Source organism: Netta rufina (assembly GCF_964035555.1).
Source record: "Netta rufina genome assembly, chromosome: 4".
Taxonomy (NCBI): domain Eukaryota; kingdom Metazoa; phylum Chordata; class Aves; order Anseriformes; family Anatidae; genus Netta; species Netta rufina.
In genome coordinates, this window is record NC_140127.1 from 69,831,361 (window position 1) to 69,850,493 (window position 19,133).

Genomic DNA, 19,133 nt, shown 5'->3' on the forward strand with positions numbered 1-19,133 from the left:
CACAGCTACTCCTATATTCAGCTTGTGCATTTCACGTGTTCATCAACCTTAACCATACCATAACCCTGCTGTTATCATTGCTCAACTTGAAAATACCCAGTTAATGAAAACTACTACTTCTGTGAGTAGCAGTGCTGCCCTGAATTGGGCTATTCTTGGGAGTACAGCTACTCAAGCATATCAGTGTCTGCAGGACAGGCATTTAACTAGCTAGAAGCACGCACATGGTGCAGCATTGTTTAACCTCTGCAGATACAAACACATTTACTACTGTGTTCAGTAGAAATTTTCTTTTCAAAATTTTCCAGCCTGAGTGTTTATTTTCAAATGTACAGCAATGTACTAATCCTAAGAGGAGATTGCTTTAGCCATTTTTGCTATGCTGTGTTTAGAAACAATGCAGAATTATTTTAGTATGGATTCTCTCCAGCATTTCATGTCTTGGCAACAGCTAGGAGAGCAAATAATATAAAATTATTAAAATAATTCAGCATAGAATTAGATACCTCTTTATAACTGTATTTTTGCTATTATTTATGTAATTAAAATCAGATTTTATTCCCTAGGTTTATTGAAATCTGGGAGCATTCAAAATATTTTGTGCTGAAGAATATGATGAGTATAGGAATAGGATAGGAACAGGATTGCCATCTGAGCTGTAGTGACACTATCAGCAACAGTTCAAATGAAACAAGACTAAAAAATCCAAGGCATGCAGTTATCAATGTGGGAGTGCTATGTGCATTAATTTTAATTATTTTTTTTCCATTTTAACCAAATTTCTAAAAAACAACCATTCATATTTCTAATACTTTTTATCACAAGCAACTTGAAACTGTCCAAGCACTCATTTTTCTAACCTCTGTTTTCTTTTTGTATAATAAAAACAGTAAAGGGCTATTATCCATGAAGTTGCTCATTCACTGCACATTTCCATACTTCCCCATTCATTTTTATTGAAATCAGGCAGCAGTCCGAGAGCCCCGCATTCCCTTGAAACAGGGCAGACATCCTTTAACCTGCATGTATCACTTTGTGAGGAAGATAGGATCTCTCTGTTCACTACAAGACCACAGTTTTGTTAAGAGCTAAAAAAGACATGGGCTCATTTTCCCTTGAAGCTGCTGCCTCGAAACCAGTAGCAAACCAAAGCCATCGCCGCTGCAAACCAAAGGTCACGTTGAGAAAAATGAAACCACATATGAATAGAATAGGGCTCCAGAGCCTCACCGACAAATTCATTTTGAGGCTTATGCTATCTCTTTGAGGGTGTGCGTGTATGAATAGTCTCGAGAGAAACGTTAACAAATATCTCTGAATTCTAATGTTAGCACCGCCGCAGCATTTTAAACATCAACAGCCTGATGTACAATATGGAATATGAATTTCTATTAGTAAGAGATTAGATCCTGTTTTACACTACAAAGTTTGTTATCTGCATCCCACCTTAAATTAGGAATGGCTGTCTATACATAGCAGCATGTACAACAGTGATATAGATTCATTCATCAGATTCATTGCAGGGCATTTCTCAATTACTCTCAAATGGGAATAAATAAAAAAAAAAAGAAAAAAAAAAAAAAGAAAAGAAACAATGTCCTTTAGGGGGAATGCTCAGAATGCGCTGATGTTCTCTCATTGTTAATACTCCTTATGCATTTAGGACAATAAATATCTATATTATGTAGTGGGGACAGAGTTATAATGGACAAATGCCTGTTTGGGTGCAGCTTAAAATCAGGAAAGTTTGACCTCATAAATTGGAGAATGGGGTGGGTGGGAGAGGCAAATTTCACATGCACACAACAAAAAATCTTTTTGCTTTTTTTTTTCTTCATTAATTTCATTTAAAAACAAGGTAGCCTTTTTCAGTGAAACAGAAAAAACACAGTTGTCTCTTTTAAGCTTGAGAGAAAACAATATTTCATAGTGCAGGGATTCTGCAAGCAGTGAACAATGAAGGCTTTACTCTCACGGCTGACCCAGTATTTGTAGACACACTCCTATTCAGTTCAGTGGGACTAGGAAGGCAATTAACTCATCAATTGCTCATCATCAAGAATAGAGAGTTTATAACATAGCACTGAAATAACATCTTTTTTTTTTTTTTTTCAAAAAAAAAGTTGAAGGCAAATATTCATTTGCATTTATATTGATATTAATTTTTGTTTTGTTTTGTTTTGAGTGGAACTATAGGCTATGTATATCTTAGACCACTTCTGATTGCTACAGTCTCACTTTCTTCATGAAAGAAGCATCCTCCTCTCTGTCTTTTGCAATGAGTGCATGTACAGCCTATAGGTACAGAGAATTGTTTAGCACAGTCTCTGCTTTTCAGAGCTAAGGAAAGCTTCCTCTCCCTGCCTTCAATGACAAAAGCTGAGTGCAAACTGAATACCCCTCTAAACTTCCAAATTAGAAGAAAAATGGTCATAAAAATTATGTGTTTTTCAAAAATGCATACTGATAAATGCAGAGACCATCATTAGACAGAGATGTTTAAAAGTAAACTCCATGTCAAATTCATAATTTTTTTGAAACGTCTTAACTTGGACTTGATTCAATGCTTACAAGTGATAAGTCTTTTTGTCTAGTGTAAGTGGTTCTCATGGGTAATTAACCCCACTAGAGCATTGTACCTTTCCTCTCAGAATGCATCCAGTGCTTGTCTATAACCACCAGGTTTTGGTGTAAATTTTGCCTGAAGATCCATCTACTTCCATATACCAGTGCCTGTTTATACAAGCTATTTCTCTTATAACTTTTTTTGGATAAACTAAGTAGATCAAAATTCTTAAATATCTTCCAAAGCTACATTTCCCGGACCTAAGTTATGCTTGCAAATATATATATATATTTTCTGAAACCTGTCATATTTTTTTTTATTGCTGTTTTTTGAAAGGGGCATAAAACACTGCCATTTTCTCAGCAATAAATTTAAATATATTGAATAATTTGGGACAGAGAAACGCACCCTTTTGAATACAGTTTCCCTGTTTGCAGCTACTTTTTCCATTGTATAGGTCAAACAGTTTTTGATCCATTAGAAATAGGCTACAACACTTTTAGCTAGTGCTAATATTTAACCGCAGTCATGCAGATCAATATCAAATACCTACAGAATCTTTCTTGTCTTTTCTAGGGATCTCCTTCTCTTATGGTTTCTGTCACATAACATGTTCTTTTCTTCCTTTTTTTTGTTGTTGTATCTTTTCAGAAGACAAATGGAAGGGAAAGAGGCAAAGAGATAATGTAAAATATAAGCTGAGCAGGACATGGATAAGAAGTATTTTTTACCACTTCATTTCATAGCTCTCTTTCATGCTTTGTCATATTGTTCGTAAACAAATGGAAACCCAACAGAAGACATCTTAACAAAAAGCTGTTGGGTGAGCATGCCTTAGTGTTCACTGCCATATTACTTCCACTTAAGTTTCTCTTTTCTTTTCCCCTCCCACTTAGACTTTCTTTCTTGGCCTGGCGGGCACTGTTGGAGGGAGCCTGGGCAGTGGGGTAGGTTGCACCTCGGTGGTCATTTTGTTACTCCTCCAAGCTGTTGCCAGAAATAGGAGCATGTGCGACAAAAAGGCAGGCAGTCACTGCACAGAAGAGCTTGCAGTCTAAGTGGAAGCTCTATTGTCTGGTTTTCCACCCCAATATATTAATGTGCCACAGTAGGTCTTCAGCTTCAACTCCCACCAAGATGTTTACATTAATGGGCTAAGGTGAGCTCCAGATCCTCAGTTATCCGTCTTTATGTCTGTCAGGATTTTTTTTTTTCCTGAATAATTCTACAACACTATCTGCTTTTCAAGACCTGCATCTTACTTCTGATGCCTAGGCAGCTATGACCAACACCACAGCATCATTTTACCTCTCAGTCATTCCCAGACTGTACTGACATCTTTATTTCCAGTCTCTAGCCATGACCTTCTCTTTTGTACAATTTTACTGCTAAATCCAGTACAAAAGTTATGAAGTTCTTCCTCTGTCATACGCTAATCCTCCTCCAGACTATAGCTAGCCCCTAGTTTTCATACATCATCAGATATCAATATAACCCTTTTCCTTCCTTTTTTTTCTTTCTGCCACAGCCACAGGTGAAAATATTCAACAAGGCCCAGCCCAGAAGCAATTCCTATATGGCTGTAGTGACTGTCTTTCAGGCCAGCACTTCCCAACTCAGCATTTTGCAGTTTCATCCTAGTGTTAGCAGGCTCCTGACCCACTTTCTGCTTATTCCCATCTCCAGTTTAACTAATCATTACCCCATATCAAATGCATTCCTGGAGCCCAGATAGATGCTATCTAATGCATTTCCTTTGACTAGAAAATCAGTTATCTTATCAAAGGAAGCTATCAGGTTAGTTTGGCACAATCTAGCATTGGTAGACAGGAGACAGATGGTAAGATGCAGATGGGGAGGGAATAAAAAGAAACCCATACACAGTGCTGCTCAGCCTGACAGGCAGTGACTGCAGCATGCCGGCACCATAGACACTATTATTTTCTGTCAGGAGAATAGCAGTGAGGGATTTAAGGAAGGAAGGATTTGAAGGAGAAGAGTACAGAATGTTGGAATGGGGAAAGCAATGAACCTAATGACCACAATTACCAGCATGGCTGTTGACACATTGAATGATGAACAGCATGGCAAAGGAGAACAGGAAGCACGAATATTATTCACGTTTCTCGTAGAAAGAGAGTTAAGGAATCAAATTAAACCAAATCAACCAGTTTTCACTTCACATAATAAGTAATTATAAGAGGGAATTCTTGGAGGCCTAGAGCTGAGGTCTGTACAGTTTATGCAGTGAAGTTGGAAGTCCATCAAGAGCTTTTCAACAGCAAGATATAACCTTATGTCAATAAATCCTCATGGGAAAGACTGCTGAAATCTAACTGGGCACCCTTCTCAGCAAGCCGTCTTTGATTTTCTTCTAGGATTTTTTTTTTTATTTTCTTTTGTCTTTTGTGGGAATAGTTTTTTCTTCCAATTTTCCACCTGTGTAAATGTTCAGAGATCCTTGAGACTTCCCAATGGATGCTGGACCAACTTACATTTGGTTTCTCTTCCTTTTATTCCCAGGAACTGGTCCATGAGGCTTAGGCAATGTCATCTATCAGGGCAATCACTGATCTGCAAGTTAGACTCTGCTCTGAACACAGTTCCTTGGAAACCACTTGGTCTCAGCATGCCTACATCAAATCATGGAGCAGCCAGCCCATGGTGAGTTATTTCCAGTATCACACTGTGATCTTCTCATCCTCTTTGAATCTACATCCATCATTTGTGGAAGTATTTTTTCTAACTGTGCCTCAGGGGCCAATGAGCCATGGTCACTTTGCGAATGAGCACTAGAACTCATATTCCCCAATTAGTTTTATTTTACCCATTAAGGATTAATGTCCAAAAGCTCATTGGCTGGCAAAGTGCAAATACTTTTACCTTGACAGGAATGCCTAAAAAATTATTTGGAAGTGTATTCTATGAGTTCCCAAATGACTAACAGTAGAAGTGTTCTCTAAGACTAAAGACTAGCAAATAATAAAGTTACTATGCTAAACCAAACCTGTGTTGTGCTTTGATTTCTATTTGAGGGTTGTACACAACTAATATAGTGCAGTAATACTAAAGCACTATTCAGTAAAACCCTGAGCAGTTACCATTTACAGTATATCATAGTCGGATGACAGCAGGAATGGTGGGAGTTCATTACAGGGGCCATGAATTGTTGGAGGTAATTTAGATTACAATTTAAAGTTTAATTTAAAAATCTATCAACAAATGTGAAAGTGCTCGGGGAACATTTTAAAATGCACTTTAATCTCACCAGCACAAATAGCTTTTCAGAGCCCTAAACATCATCACCTGGAAAAACAGTAAAACTTTACTGCATCTTTAATTAAATTACAAACACAAAGGATAATTAACTTTTTTTTATTTTTATTTTATTCATGCCATTGTTTCCCTTCAGAGTCAATATCTTCAAGTTGCAGGAACAGGATGTTATGAAGAAGTTTACAGCCTGCACATTCCCCCAGGATATTATTGCATCAAGCAGATGAAGTGCAATACATGCGCAAATACACACGTTCACAGACACAAGGAGAATCGACAGAGGTACTACAGACTGACTACGATGTTCACCAAAGCATGTAAGAAGCTTGGTTTGAAAAAGAAAAATAAAAAATAATAAAAAAAAAAATATAAAAAAGAGGAATGAATCAATCAGCCAGCCAGCCGAAAAGGGAAGGCAGACTCCACTGTCCTCAGCATGCACTGCAGGGGCCACATGGTTCATACCATGGGACAGCTGAAAATTAAAATCCAGCCTGTTCAAGCTGGTCCACTGGCAGAAATGAAGCAATTCTCTCATGTCTCAGATTACCTTGACTTCCAAGGCCCCACCATCTCACCTTGCTTTTTTTGGCACTAAGAATCCAGAGGACAAATATCATTCTTTTCCACGTTTGCCTGTGGGACTGTAGAGCTCAGTGTGGTTATTTGCACAAGGAACTGCAAAACCAGGCCAAATTCTTAGTGGGTGTGATGCCTCTAAGCTATTGTTTTACTTTCATTTTATTTTCAACTTAAATCTGTATAGGTTCAAACTTGGTTTGTGTTGAGACTATAGAAATTGTCTTCAGCAAATCCCTGAATATTTGCTTATAGTGCAATACATACATTGGCATTGTCCTTAAGAAGTTTAGGCCATTTTTCCATTCTTCTTGCATGTATAGCAAGTTCAATACCATAAACTGTGGAGCATGTGAGAGACAGAAAGAGAAAACATAGCCAGATGCAGTAACTGCATAGCTTAAACTCCAAAACTTAAATGCCTGGTGCAGCTCTGGCTGGCTAGAAATGGGCATAGAACAGGACAAGAAACTACCCTAACATGATGGAAAGCTGCTGGTCAGAAAATGTTGTACAGACTGGGAACAAGATCTTTAAAATTATTGATGTTCTTAAGGAGTCTGAATTGAGTTCCTGAAAAAAGTCAGGCTGTTTTGATGGTGCCCCTTCAGTGATGATGCTTAATTTTCACTGAAGCCAGCAGGACTCACTTGAAGAGAGGAAATAAAATAAAATCTATTCTCTTTCATTATCAGTGATTTTACTCCGGGATGTGTCTGAGTAGACTGCAGTTTGGTGATTCTTGGGCTAATCTGCTAATTTATCGGCATCAAAAGAGGGAGTTTCATTAGTGCCCACTTTCACCAGCTGCAGATCCTCCTCCAGCCCTCATGTATTCATTTGGCCATATGGTATGCAGTTATAATTTGCTAAGCCAGCAGAAGAAAAAAAAAAATTTTTTTTTTTTTTGTCAATTTATTGGTTTTCCTCTGGCCTAGCAAAGAAAACCATCTCAGAAGATGCTCACACAAGTACCAAAAGGGGTAGGATCACCTGGAGTAGGAAGAAACAAGACAGAGATTGTCCTCTTTCAGCTGCAGCGAGACATTACATCATTCCAATTGTATTGTTGAAACAGCCCTTTTAGAAATCCCTTTTTGGGCAAAGTGCTGGCCACAAGAGACTTGGGGCTGCTAGCGGACACATAGCCTCTTGTTTGGTATCTCTGGGAAAGAGGTCTTCTGGGCTGGCTTTTTCTGTTACATGATTTCATCAAAGGCAGAGTTACTCCATCGGTGATGCAAGCCAAACAGCTGCAAAGCAGTTTCAAAACAGAAGTCACAGCTCGCTAATACAGCTACACAGCTTCCTTTTCAAAGGCAGATTGGCAAAAGACATAGGCAAAATAAATTTGGACCTGTCTGCAAAATAAAGTGTAGATATACCTAGAGAAACAGCTGACTCCATCACATTTTTTTCCATTCCTAGGGGGGCAACAACCAAAAATACTCTAAGTTTTGGCTAGCAGCTTAAGTCAAAGGAATAGAAGACAAGACCATATGTGTTCAGTTACCATGGAACTGAGCAGCTTTATGAAAACCCTATCATGAGTCTTTGCTGCCCTCTGTACATGAATGAGTTAGATGCTCTGGGCACATGTATCAACAAGCACCTTCGTCATAGGCATCAGCACTCCTGGATCTCCAATCCTGCTACTGACCTCAGCTCTGCCAGCACTTACACACCCCCACAATGACCTTCAAAATCACCAAGACTAGCTAAGGTGACCGAATCTACCAATTTAGATGGTCTGCAGAGTCTCTAATTCACACAGACAGAACTGCACAGTTTTGAGAGATCCCAGAAAAAGGGATATACCACAAAGTAATGTGTAAATATCCACAATTAATATTGGAAGGAGGGGGACACGGGAGATGAGGAACAAGGCTGCTGTCCTCTGAAAATAAGTGTAGAACCTCATTATGTGAGCAGAAATAAGGAAAGGAAAGGAACACAGAGAGGAGAAAAAAAAAAAAAAAAAGCACCACACAAACTATATATCATTTTAATTAAAATCTACTATCTGCTAAATATATGTACAGCTGTTGGATTTCCTGAGCCAACTGATTCAAATAGGTTTCACAAGGACTCACAGATAAGGAATTAAAAAAATAAAATCAAGAGTTTCTTGATAACTAACCTGAAACTGATCCCCTTTTGGGAAAGTCTTTATTAGATGTAAGTTAACATTGGGGGGGGTGGGGGGTGTTGATCACAGAAGACAAGCCTCTTAATTCCTTTTAAATAAAATGAGCAGGCATGACACGGTGCTATCACAGAAGAGAAAGAGCTGCCTGTGTGTATTAAACGTTAGTGCTTTGCCTGCTTAATTATTGGTTAATCTAGCAATTTAGCATGCTTCATTTAATTCTAATTAGGAGAATTAATAGGCAGGGAATAAAGATTTAAATAGACTGGCACAAAACAAAACTGAGACTTAAATCGTTCTTGGAAAATGAAGCTTTTTTTTTTTTTTTTTTTCAAATACAGTTCCTACAGCCTTACATGTCTTTCCTTCACAGAACTGTTGTCTTAAATGGGAAGGCCTGGGTCAAACAGGTGATTTTAAAATACCCTGGGCCCACTCCTCTCTTGGCATTGATGAGTGGAGCCATGCGGATTTACACCAAAGCCCAGGATCAGGGTGTTTCTTTTTGTTCCTCTCTCTCCCTCTATAACCAGACTTTGGGGTTTGGCTTTCTCCTCTGAAAAGGACATACGATATGGTAGGAGATTACTGTATTATTTTTATACATCTCTCTCACTTTCTGCTTTTTTTTTTTTTTTCTTTAAGAGCACTGGGGGTAGGAGATAATTTAGTAGTGACACCATCCTCAGGAGTTACACACCATTCATGTTAAGTGATGCCTTAACTCGTGGAATTGTAAATTATTTTATTCTTTCCTCAGTCTGATGCCTTCTTTATTTTCTCCCTCCTGGCGAAGCTTTGGGGGATGAAGACACGCTCCTTTTCCACTTCACCAGCTGGCTGCCTTCCATTCCTGCCGCCCCCAAATGTTACAGCCTGATTTGCATGGTGTGTTTGTCTTTGCTAATCAAGCCGCGTACTCTGACAAGTCCTACGACATTGGACATGGCTGTTCTTCTAATTAAGGTGCTAATTGAATTAAATGGCTGCGGTAATGAGCAGATGAGCAGCATAAAAAGTAAAGAGTCAGATAGGCCAATTAACAAAAGAGCTGAGCATAATTATAACATTTAAAATACATGCAGCTCTGTACCAATATTGTTAATTGTTACAGGGGAATTTATGATAATTGGCTCAACAACAGGCATGCAGGCTTAACCTGGGATGAAGCCTGTAATTAAAAAAATGATATTCAACACAAAATACAGAGCAGGGATAATTAACACTTGATTTACATAAAAGATGTTTGTAAAGTAAAGCAGAATGCCGTACAAATGCTCCACCAAATATGAACTCTACCGCACTGTGGCATTTATCAGTATTATAAAGGCATGAAAGCACAGGCCAGCATTCAAGCTTGTTTCAAACCTAAGCACGGCTCAAGGCTGACTTTCAGACCAGGGCATCCCTTAACATGTTTTACTACCAGAGTTTGAAGAAAATCTTGGTCCCCACCCTGTTTCTATTTAACAGAGCTACATCTGTGAGCGCTGCTGTACCTGCAAAAAGAGCACTTGCAGCAGCTTGAGCTGGGCGGGCTGCCTGTGCTGGTAGCAGAGCTGCCCTGGCAGGAAATCTCTCTCAGTTTACACAATCTTGAATCTCCACCAGGGGCTCTACCAGCACAGCCAAAGCCTGGCTGGGCCTTCACGCTGCTTCCTAGCCACAGTGGCCGAGGCAAGGGCCTGGGAACCACATAGGCCTAGTCTGGAGACCAGGGCTCCATTTGTACCTTGTGGATTATGACTTTTTCCCCCCTGTCATGCCTTCAGAGCTGTGTCCTTCCTTTCCCTCAGCTCTGCTCTTCCCAGTGAATCACCAGTTTCATGCACAGGCTCCTTCCTCGCTCCTTTCTCAGTACAGCCCAGAGAGGCAGACGTTGGTCTGTATTCTCTCAGGCCAAGGAGGGGCCAGCACCTCAATCTCCCCCAGCCTCATGTGTATGAGAGCACATCATTCCTTCCTGCTGTGCTTTCAAAGCATAGATGCGAGCATTCACGCTCAGCAAAAGCTTTAAGGGTTGCAGTTGTACGTAAGGCTTTACTAGAAAAAGAGACAGGGCTTTGGATGCACCATTATGCTCAGCCACTCTTACGGGCTGCCTGTCCCCTTGCCTGTCTGGGACAACATGCCAAAAAAATAGAGCCCAAACACCATAAACCCACCCAAGCAAACTTCAGAGAATGCTTACCTATTTCCTGTGGTTCAATTCAGTGTGTAGACCCTCAGCAGTTAGCAAACTGTTCATTATAGTGTGTAAAAATGGCTCCAAATCAGCTGCAGCTGATATGAAAATGCAAAATACCATCACTAGTTTCCATCAGAACTGGAAATAGAGAGCTGACACTGACAATCTGGTGCTCCTCAAGCTTGTTGAAGGAAAACTACAAATGGTTTTGGTGCAAAATATCTTCTGACATATGTTCACTGCCACCGTGAGAGGTCAGTATCTTCATCTCTGAAAGCAATCATTATTTTTTACAAGGCCTATGTACCAGTACAAAAATGTGTTCTTATACTATCTGAGAAGGAGAAAATGAGAAACTCCTCAGTTATACTAAGCGTATCTTGCAAACAGATACACAGAATATATGGGAGATATTTCAGAAAAGTACAGAATACAAACACAGACACGCAGGTTTCTACAGAAGCCGAGGCTTGTGCTTCAGATGCCATTTTTTACCCCTGTCTACTCTCTGCCTGTAATTGTGTATAGCACTGCGACAATTAGTGGCTGGATGCTGTAATGCAAATAAACACATTACAATGTTCATCAGAATCACATTTTGTCTTAAACTGTGATGATGCACAAGAAATGAAAAGAGCACAACGGCATTACAGTGATTTCTAGAAAGCCTGCAGTTCCCAGCTGTTACTACAGGAGTGTGAGAAGCACTGCAGGGGGCTGTAGTGAAAGGGTGACAGCCAAACCAGCAGAGAAAGACAATTTCTAGAGGTGAAATGAGGAGCCACCAGTAGCCAGCAAGGGAGGCTGAATCTAAAGCATTATGAAGTGTAGATAGGAAAAGAAGCCAGGGCTTTATCAACATACACTTGGTTTTCTTTCCTTCCTCTCCAAATTAAGAGTCACAAACACATTTGTTAACACTTCAACCCAGAATCTGACTCTCCACAGAGAACATTAGGATGAACATGAGTGCTATAACCAAAGCAGTTTGTAGTCTGTTGTCTGCTATGCATCACAATATTGTTAAACACCATAACAGGCTCATTTACCCTAAAGTCTCTTCGTAGGCCTTTGGCAGAGAAAAAACAATGTGCTAAGCTAACTCTTGATATACACAGCACATTGTGATACCTTGGATGTGAATAAGGCAATAGAAAATTAAATTTCTAACCAGTCCGGAAAAAGAGATGTTGAAAACTTGGAGAATTTATGTATACAGATTAAAACCATCCTTTCTCCTTCCTCAGACCTGTGACTAGCAGTGTTTCCCAGGGGTCGGTGCTGGGTCTGGTCTTGTTCAACACCCTCATCAACGATCATGATGAGGGAATAGTGTCTGCCCTTAGCAAGTACGCCAATGACACAAAGCTGAGAGGAGTGGCTGATACACCAGAAGGCTGTGCTGCCATTCAGCGAGACATGGACTGGCTGGAGAGATGGGCAGGAAGAAACCAAATGAGGTTTAATAAGAGCAAGTGTAGAGTCCTGCACCTGGGAAGGAACAACCCGAAGTATCAGTACAGGCTGGGGGACGACCTGCTGGAGAGGAACTCTGAAGAGAAGGACCTGGGGGTCCTGATGGACGACAGGTTGTCCATGAGCCAGCAGTGTGCCGTCATGGCCAAGAGGGCTAATGGGATCCTGGCGTGCATTAAAAGGAGCGTGGCCAGCAGGTCAAGGGAGGTGATCCTCTCCCTCTACTCTGCCCTGGTCAAGCCTCACCTGGAGTACTGTGTCCAGTTCTGGGCTCCCTGGTACAAAACAGACAGGGATCTCCTGGAAAGAGTCCAGTGGAGGGCCACAAAAATGATACGGGGCCTGGAGCATCTTCCCTATGAAGAATGGCTGAGAGACCTGGGTCTGTTCAGCCAGGAGAAAAGACTGAGAGGGGATCTCATCAATGTGTATAAATTCCTGAGGTGTGGGAGACAGAGGGATTTGGCCAACCTCTTTTCAGTGGTTTGTGGGGACAGGACAAGGGGTAATGGCCACAGGATGGAGCACAGGAAGTTCCGCATCAACATGAGAAAGAACTTCTTCATGGTGAGGGTGACAGAGCTCTGGGACAGGCTGCCCAGGGAGGTTGTGGGGCCTCCTTCTCTGGAGATATTCAAGGCCCATCTGGACGCCAACCTGGGCATCCTGCTCTAGGGAACCTGCTTTGGCAGGGGGTTTGGACCTGATGATCTTTTGAGGTCCCTTCCAACTTCCAACCCCTACAATTCTGTGATTCTGTGATTCTTTTTTTTTTTTTTTTTTTTTTTCCTTCTGAAGATGTGTTTAAACTGGAACAGAAACATACAAAGCCATGATCTTTCCTCAAAGATCTTGGTATTTTAGGTCCTGATCATGCTAATACTTGGGCGCAAAGGTAAATAAAAAGGATAGGATAGGATAGGATAGGATAGGATAGGATAGGATAGGATAGGATAGGATAGGATAGGATAGGATAGAATAGAATAGAATAGAATAGAATAGAATAGAATAGAATAGAATAGAATAGAATAGAATAGAATAGAATAGAATAGAATAGAATAGAATAGAATAGATCAGGTCAGTTGGAAGAGACCTTCAAAGATCAGCTAGTCCAACTGCCTGAGCACTTAGGCCTAACCAAAAGTCAAAGAATATTATTGAGGGCACTATCCAAATGCCTCTTGAACACTGACAGGCATGGGTGTAATTACTTCTCTTGAAATTAATGGGGCTAATCATATGGGCAAAGTTGGGTGTGGGCAGAAGTATTTGAGCAATCAAGTCTAATTATGCATAACTTTTGCCACAAGATGTACCAACCAGTAAGGCAAATCATCTTTATACTGTATTGGCTGATGTATGCTCATGTATACTCCGAAACAGTGCATTTACACAGATGTCCTTACAATTGAACTTTAAAAGTAGCTTTTTTACAAAACTTCTACACTAATCTAATTTCCTTGGCTTTTAAGCATGAAGTAGTATGTTCTAAATTGAGATGAGTCAAAATATATACAAAATATATATGCTTACTCATACGGTACTGTGTATTTCACATAGATGGTCAGAAATTCACAACAAAACTCTCTAAAATGATGGAACTAATGCCAGAATATCCAAAACCAGAGCAGGAGTCAGTCAAATGTTTTTGTTGTTCATAAACCTGTATAATTCCATAGTATATGCAAAATGCTAGGATACCTTTAATTTCTTTATTCATCAAACCTTATTACTAAATAGTGATTGGGCAGATGGTGTGAGCTACAAGTAGTTTTACTTTTTGGCATGTGGTGCTATATCTGTTCACTGACTTAATGAATCCACATTCCCAACATAACTGGTCAAATATGCATACTTGAAAATCAATTTCAATCAATGTTCTTTCTTTTGCAAAAATTGCAGGCCTTATTATTTAGTCATTATGCAAAAGTATTGCTTAAGGTTTTGACCGCTAAAACATTTGTATCCGCATATGAGGGCTGTGAGCCTAATCATAGATGTAGTGAATTTACAGGAAGTAGCAAGGGACAGGCAGTAAGTCACCAGAAGAGATCTATGAATATCTCATATATGTCTTCAGTCAACCAAATTCTTTGTCATTTGCCATGGTCACAGGTCTATCCTGATGCATCACAGAGGTTTAAAGGTGAAAAGGCAACATAGTTTATCATGAGATATGTAGTAAAGCCAACAGTAGCACTGGAAACAAGAAAAATCTGAAATATATTCCCCATAGACCACTAGTAGATCTTCTCTACAGAAGTATGCCCAAAGAAAATATTTCAGTTCAGATTAAACTCTAATGAATTATGCAAAATAAGCATTTTGTTTTTATTTTTCAAAAATAAGAAGTATTTTAGTAAACTCAAAAATTTCCAATACGTACTTCAATTTTGCAGAGGCTTGATATTCTGTTTAGCATATAAAAAATATCCTGAACAGTCAGGCTTGTAATGGCAAATCCAGTCCTAAGTATTTACTCAAGTGTTTGCAGAAAACAAGCAAAAATGAGCAAAAGATTATTAAAAACATTTTGCTAAATTAATCCTACTCCTGCAACAACTTCAGTAACAGTATCAGCTGCCAGTCCATGTACTTATCATGCAAGTAAGACCACTATAGGTTTCACCAAGACTTAAACATTTGTAGAATGGTGCCCAGCTGTACTTTCCTAGGATGAATGTACCAGGCTGGTTAATATTTTCAAATTTTGTAAAGCATGTAACAGAACAGCAGACAACATTGGAGAGTTGATGGCAATATCATTTGACTGCCAGTGTCTTTTCAGATCTATAGGTGTACCTTCATTGTACAAATACATAATACACGGAGCTGCATCACTGAACCTGATGACAAGTCTACGAAGGAGGCGATCACCATTTCTTTGGCTTTACCAGGAAAACAGGCATATGGGAGAGACTCATTACTGCTTTCACCAGCAGGAGTTCACTCAAGTATTGCCATCCTTAAGAAATTGATAAACATATGAGTACAATCAAAATGATAACAAAATACAGTGCCTGGATTGATAAAGTCATATGTCTCTGGGAGCAGATCCTTTAAGGGAAGTAGAAAGCTTCTTGAGGTGAGATATATCTTTGTAGGCTTGAGTGAAGCTGGATAGACTTGAATCAGCAAAGATCAGAGAGAAGGCCCACACATTTAAAGAACAGATTTTTACTGTGTGTTAGAGAGCACATAAACAACCAGAGGGTGAATACAGGGTCTTTAATGAGACTGTTTCACTTGCAATTCAGCTAGCATATATTCTACTCCAGCCCAAATAGGCTTTAGGTTATGGTTTAGTCTGTGCAGATCAGCAGGGTTACACCCTTAATATCAACTTCAAAGTGAGCTTAGTTTTTGTGCTTTACGTACATCAGTGGCCTGGTTAACTAGCTCCAAAAAATGTCATGAGCAAATGAAGAAAGCAAGAAAAGTCCATTTTTGTATAGTCATGGCCCAGCCTACAAATAAAGGGAGAAATCTCCCGTAACAGGAAAGTTTAAAAATAAAAACCTTATAACTGTAACCTGGCTGTGTAATTTATATGTATTGGGAATCTTTCAGCTGGCCAGAGATGCTATAATTATACTACGGGAATCTTGACTATGAATTTGGCATATCAGTTTTGAAAACATGCCCCAGGGTTTCCAAGCTGCCATAATTTTACTTGAGCAGTAATGGAATAAATGCAATCTAGATACACGTTGCTGTTCTTCAGCATAACTACTTCTTCAGGCAGATTTACCATAACGCACTCTGAACAGAAAAACTATGGCTCATTTACAAATGTAATTTCAATTGAGGATAGTTTTCCAATCTTCTTTCATTTGAGTCTCAATTGAACTTCTTCTCCTTTTTGATGGCATGATTAGACATTGTGAGAGCTGTTGCAGATTAGTCAAGCACAGAGAGAGTAAATTGGGAAGGATGTTTTATCAGTGCACGTCACAATATATGAAAGCAGATGTGTATGCTCTGAGCTGTTCCCTCAAATTACTGTTATGGAATAATTTAGCCCTTTTGATTCTCACAGATTACTGCTTCCACTGATCATGCTGTCAAAATCAAAGTGAGCACTTCATTCCGCTTTTATTCATGCCAGATCTATTTTGCTTTCATAATGAGCAGATATTACCACTGCACAAAGAGGATAAAGACATTCACAGTGATAGATAGGCGAGAGATTAAATGGGATCTTTATGACTTCTTCAGCCATCAGTTTTGACTGTGCGATAAGACGAGTCGAGTTGGGCACTGATTTGTTCTTTATTGGAGCCAATATTAGCATGAGCTTACCAGTGCACAGTCTGATAAAATCCATTTAAGGTGGAATCTGTATAACAATTCATGAGTTACAAGAACTTCTTGTATAAAATGTGTCTTCAGCAACCTCTGCCAAGGAAAAATAAGCCAGTTCAGAATTATAACTCCATGCTTTCTGGGACATTAATGAATTTATAATACTGTGATTTAAGGGTCACATTGGGATTATGAACACTCCTGGAAACATGTATTTAAACCTTTACTCTCAAATACCACTTCGTTTGTTGTTGTTCTAAGGGATGTTTGGGCAACCCCTTAAAAACCAAGACCCACCTGATCCACTCAAGTTTTAGAAGTTGCATGGCACTGTTTCCCCTCTTAGCTTGGGTAAGGCTTTCCACCTGCCCCACAGTCCTCCAGTTCTTCAAGATGGCTTTGATTCCTGATGCCGTTCTCTGTTGTGATGTAATGCATCAGGACATATCTTGACTTTAAAAGGCAAGCATCTATCCATTTATTGAAAGAATTGTTTGATCTTGTGTTGCCAACTATACTTCATGCAGTCTTCACATGAATGTGTAGTAAGTAATAAAAGTATTGGCAACATAAACAATCTTAAGTAGGCAGGTACAGTAAGAGCAATGGAGTAGGAGCACTCTGAATACACTGCCTTTAAAAACACCTTTAAAAACACCTTCATAGCCACCTGCCAAAATTTATTTTGTTTATTCAGCAATATTTTTCACTTTAAAAAATTAAATATGGAAAATTCTGAGTGGATTATCAGGGAACTTTAACATTCTAAGGAAATTATAGCATTTAGCAGGCTCTAATCCCAACCAGTAACTGGAATGTTTTTGTATCCTCCCATTGAATAAGATGAATCCTAAATTTCCATAAAGAATATATTCAAATAAAGAATATTTTCAAATAAACACCTTTGGATAAAGCCAGAAGTTTTATAGACAACTTAACAATACCATGGCGGAAAAAACATAATACAACCCAAACCTAGATAAATGAACTATCCAAAAGCAATGATTCACTTTACAGTATAGGTAATCTGTATTAGCAGACAAGCAAATGGAAAATTGACAATAGAAAAACACCCAGAGTTCACACTAAGCCTCAGAAGAATCACTGAGCATTCTCATCACTAAATTAAGTCAAGGGAATCAACAGGTCCCTGTCATTAGCCATCCTGTATTTTCTCCTTATTTTAAGCATATTATTTTCTCCTTATTTGTGTTACAGATTTGATATTTGGACCAAAATCGCTAGCTATTTTTTTACAATTCACAGGTTTTCTGAAGAAAAAAGGCCTGATCTGTTGTTTAGTATTAAGATAATAAGAAATCCACAGTTCTGAGGAAGCAATTGATGGTTTCAATTAAGTTAACATCATTCCTTTGGGCAGACAGTACAATCCCAAATATATAGGCAGTGCCCTCTACCACATACTGCCCCAGATTAAGATTGACAAATGACAACATTTTCTCATTTTGCCTTCTATTACCAATATCCTGCAGGTAACAGTCATAAACACTTGTCTTGTATTCATCCGTGAAAAGACAACTCCCCTATGCTCTTAAATGACTGGGGATAGATGACCCTCTCTCCAACCCAGTCAACAGTGCTGACCAGAAGCAGGGCAACTGCAAGATACATGTCTTCACCTAGTGTGGTAGGAGCTGCATTACAAGTATATGCCAGTGTAGAAGAACCTATCAAGAAAAAAAACAACTATCAAATGGGTCACTGCACCTTGCTGTGCATATCTTAATGTTCCTTAGCATGTAAATCCATCTTTTCATAGATAATCAGGTAGTGAATTAAAAGAGCTCTTTAAAAGAATCCTGACGTGGGAACATCTATGTGAGTTAAATTTATACCAGTGAAAAACTTCTTGCTTAATTTGGCCTGACCTTTACTCATCTGAAAGAATACAAATGGACCCAATATATGTGGTTTACCCATTTCTTTAAAAATCCATAGATGACATAAAGGCTTCAGTTGCCAGTCCCTTTTAGCAAGAAATTGAGGATTCCCCACTGTTGTTATAGCAAGAGGCTGAAGAGCACAGCCAAAGTTTTGGTTCTGTTGGGAAAGATACTTTGGTCTGCATCTCAGTGCCTCAAGTTTTATAATATATTCTTGCTTCTCTTTTTCTCTTTTACTTCCATTTTAAGTTTATCAGAGAGGCAACTCTCTTTAAGTACCTATAAAATCACTACCACCTCTACACTCGTAGAATAGAATCATAGAATCATTTAGGTTGGAAAAAACCTCTAAGATCATCTAGTCCAACCTTTAACCTAGCACTGCCAAGTCCACCATTAAACCATGTCACTAAGCTCTACATCTGCATGGTTTTTTTGAACACCTCCAGGGATGGTGATTCAAGCACTTCCCTGAGCAGCCTGTTCTAATACTTCACAGCCCTTTCAGTGAAGAAATTTTTCCTAATACCCAACCTAGACCTTCCCTGGTGCAGCTTAAGGTCATTTCCTCTTGTCTTATCACTAGTGCTTAGGGGAAGGGACAGATCCCTACCTCACTATAGCCTGCCATAAGGTAATTGTAGAGTGTGACAAGATCTCCCATGAGCCTCCTTTTCTCCAGGCTAAAGA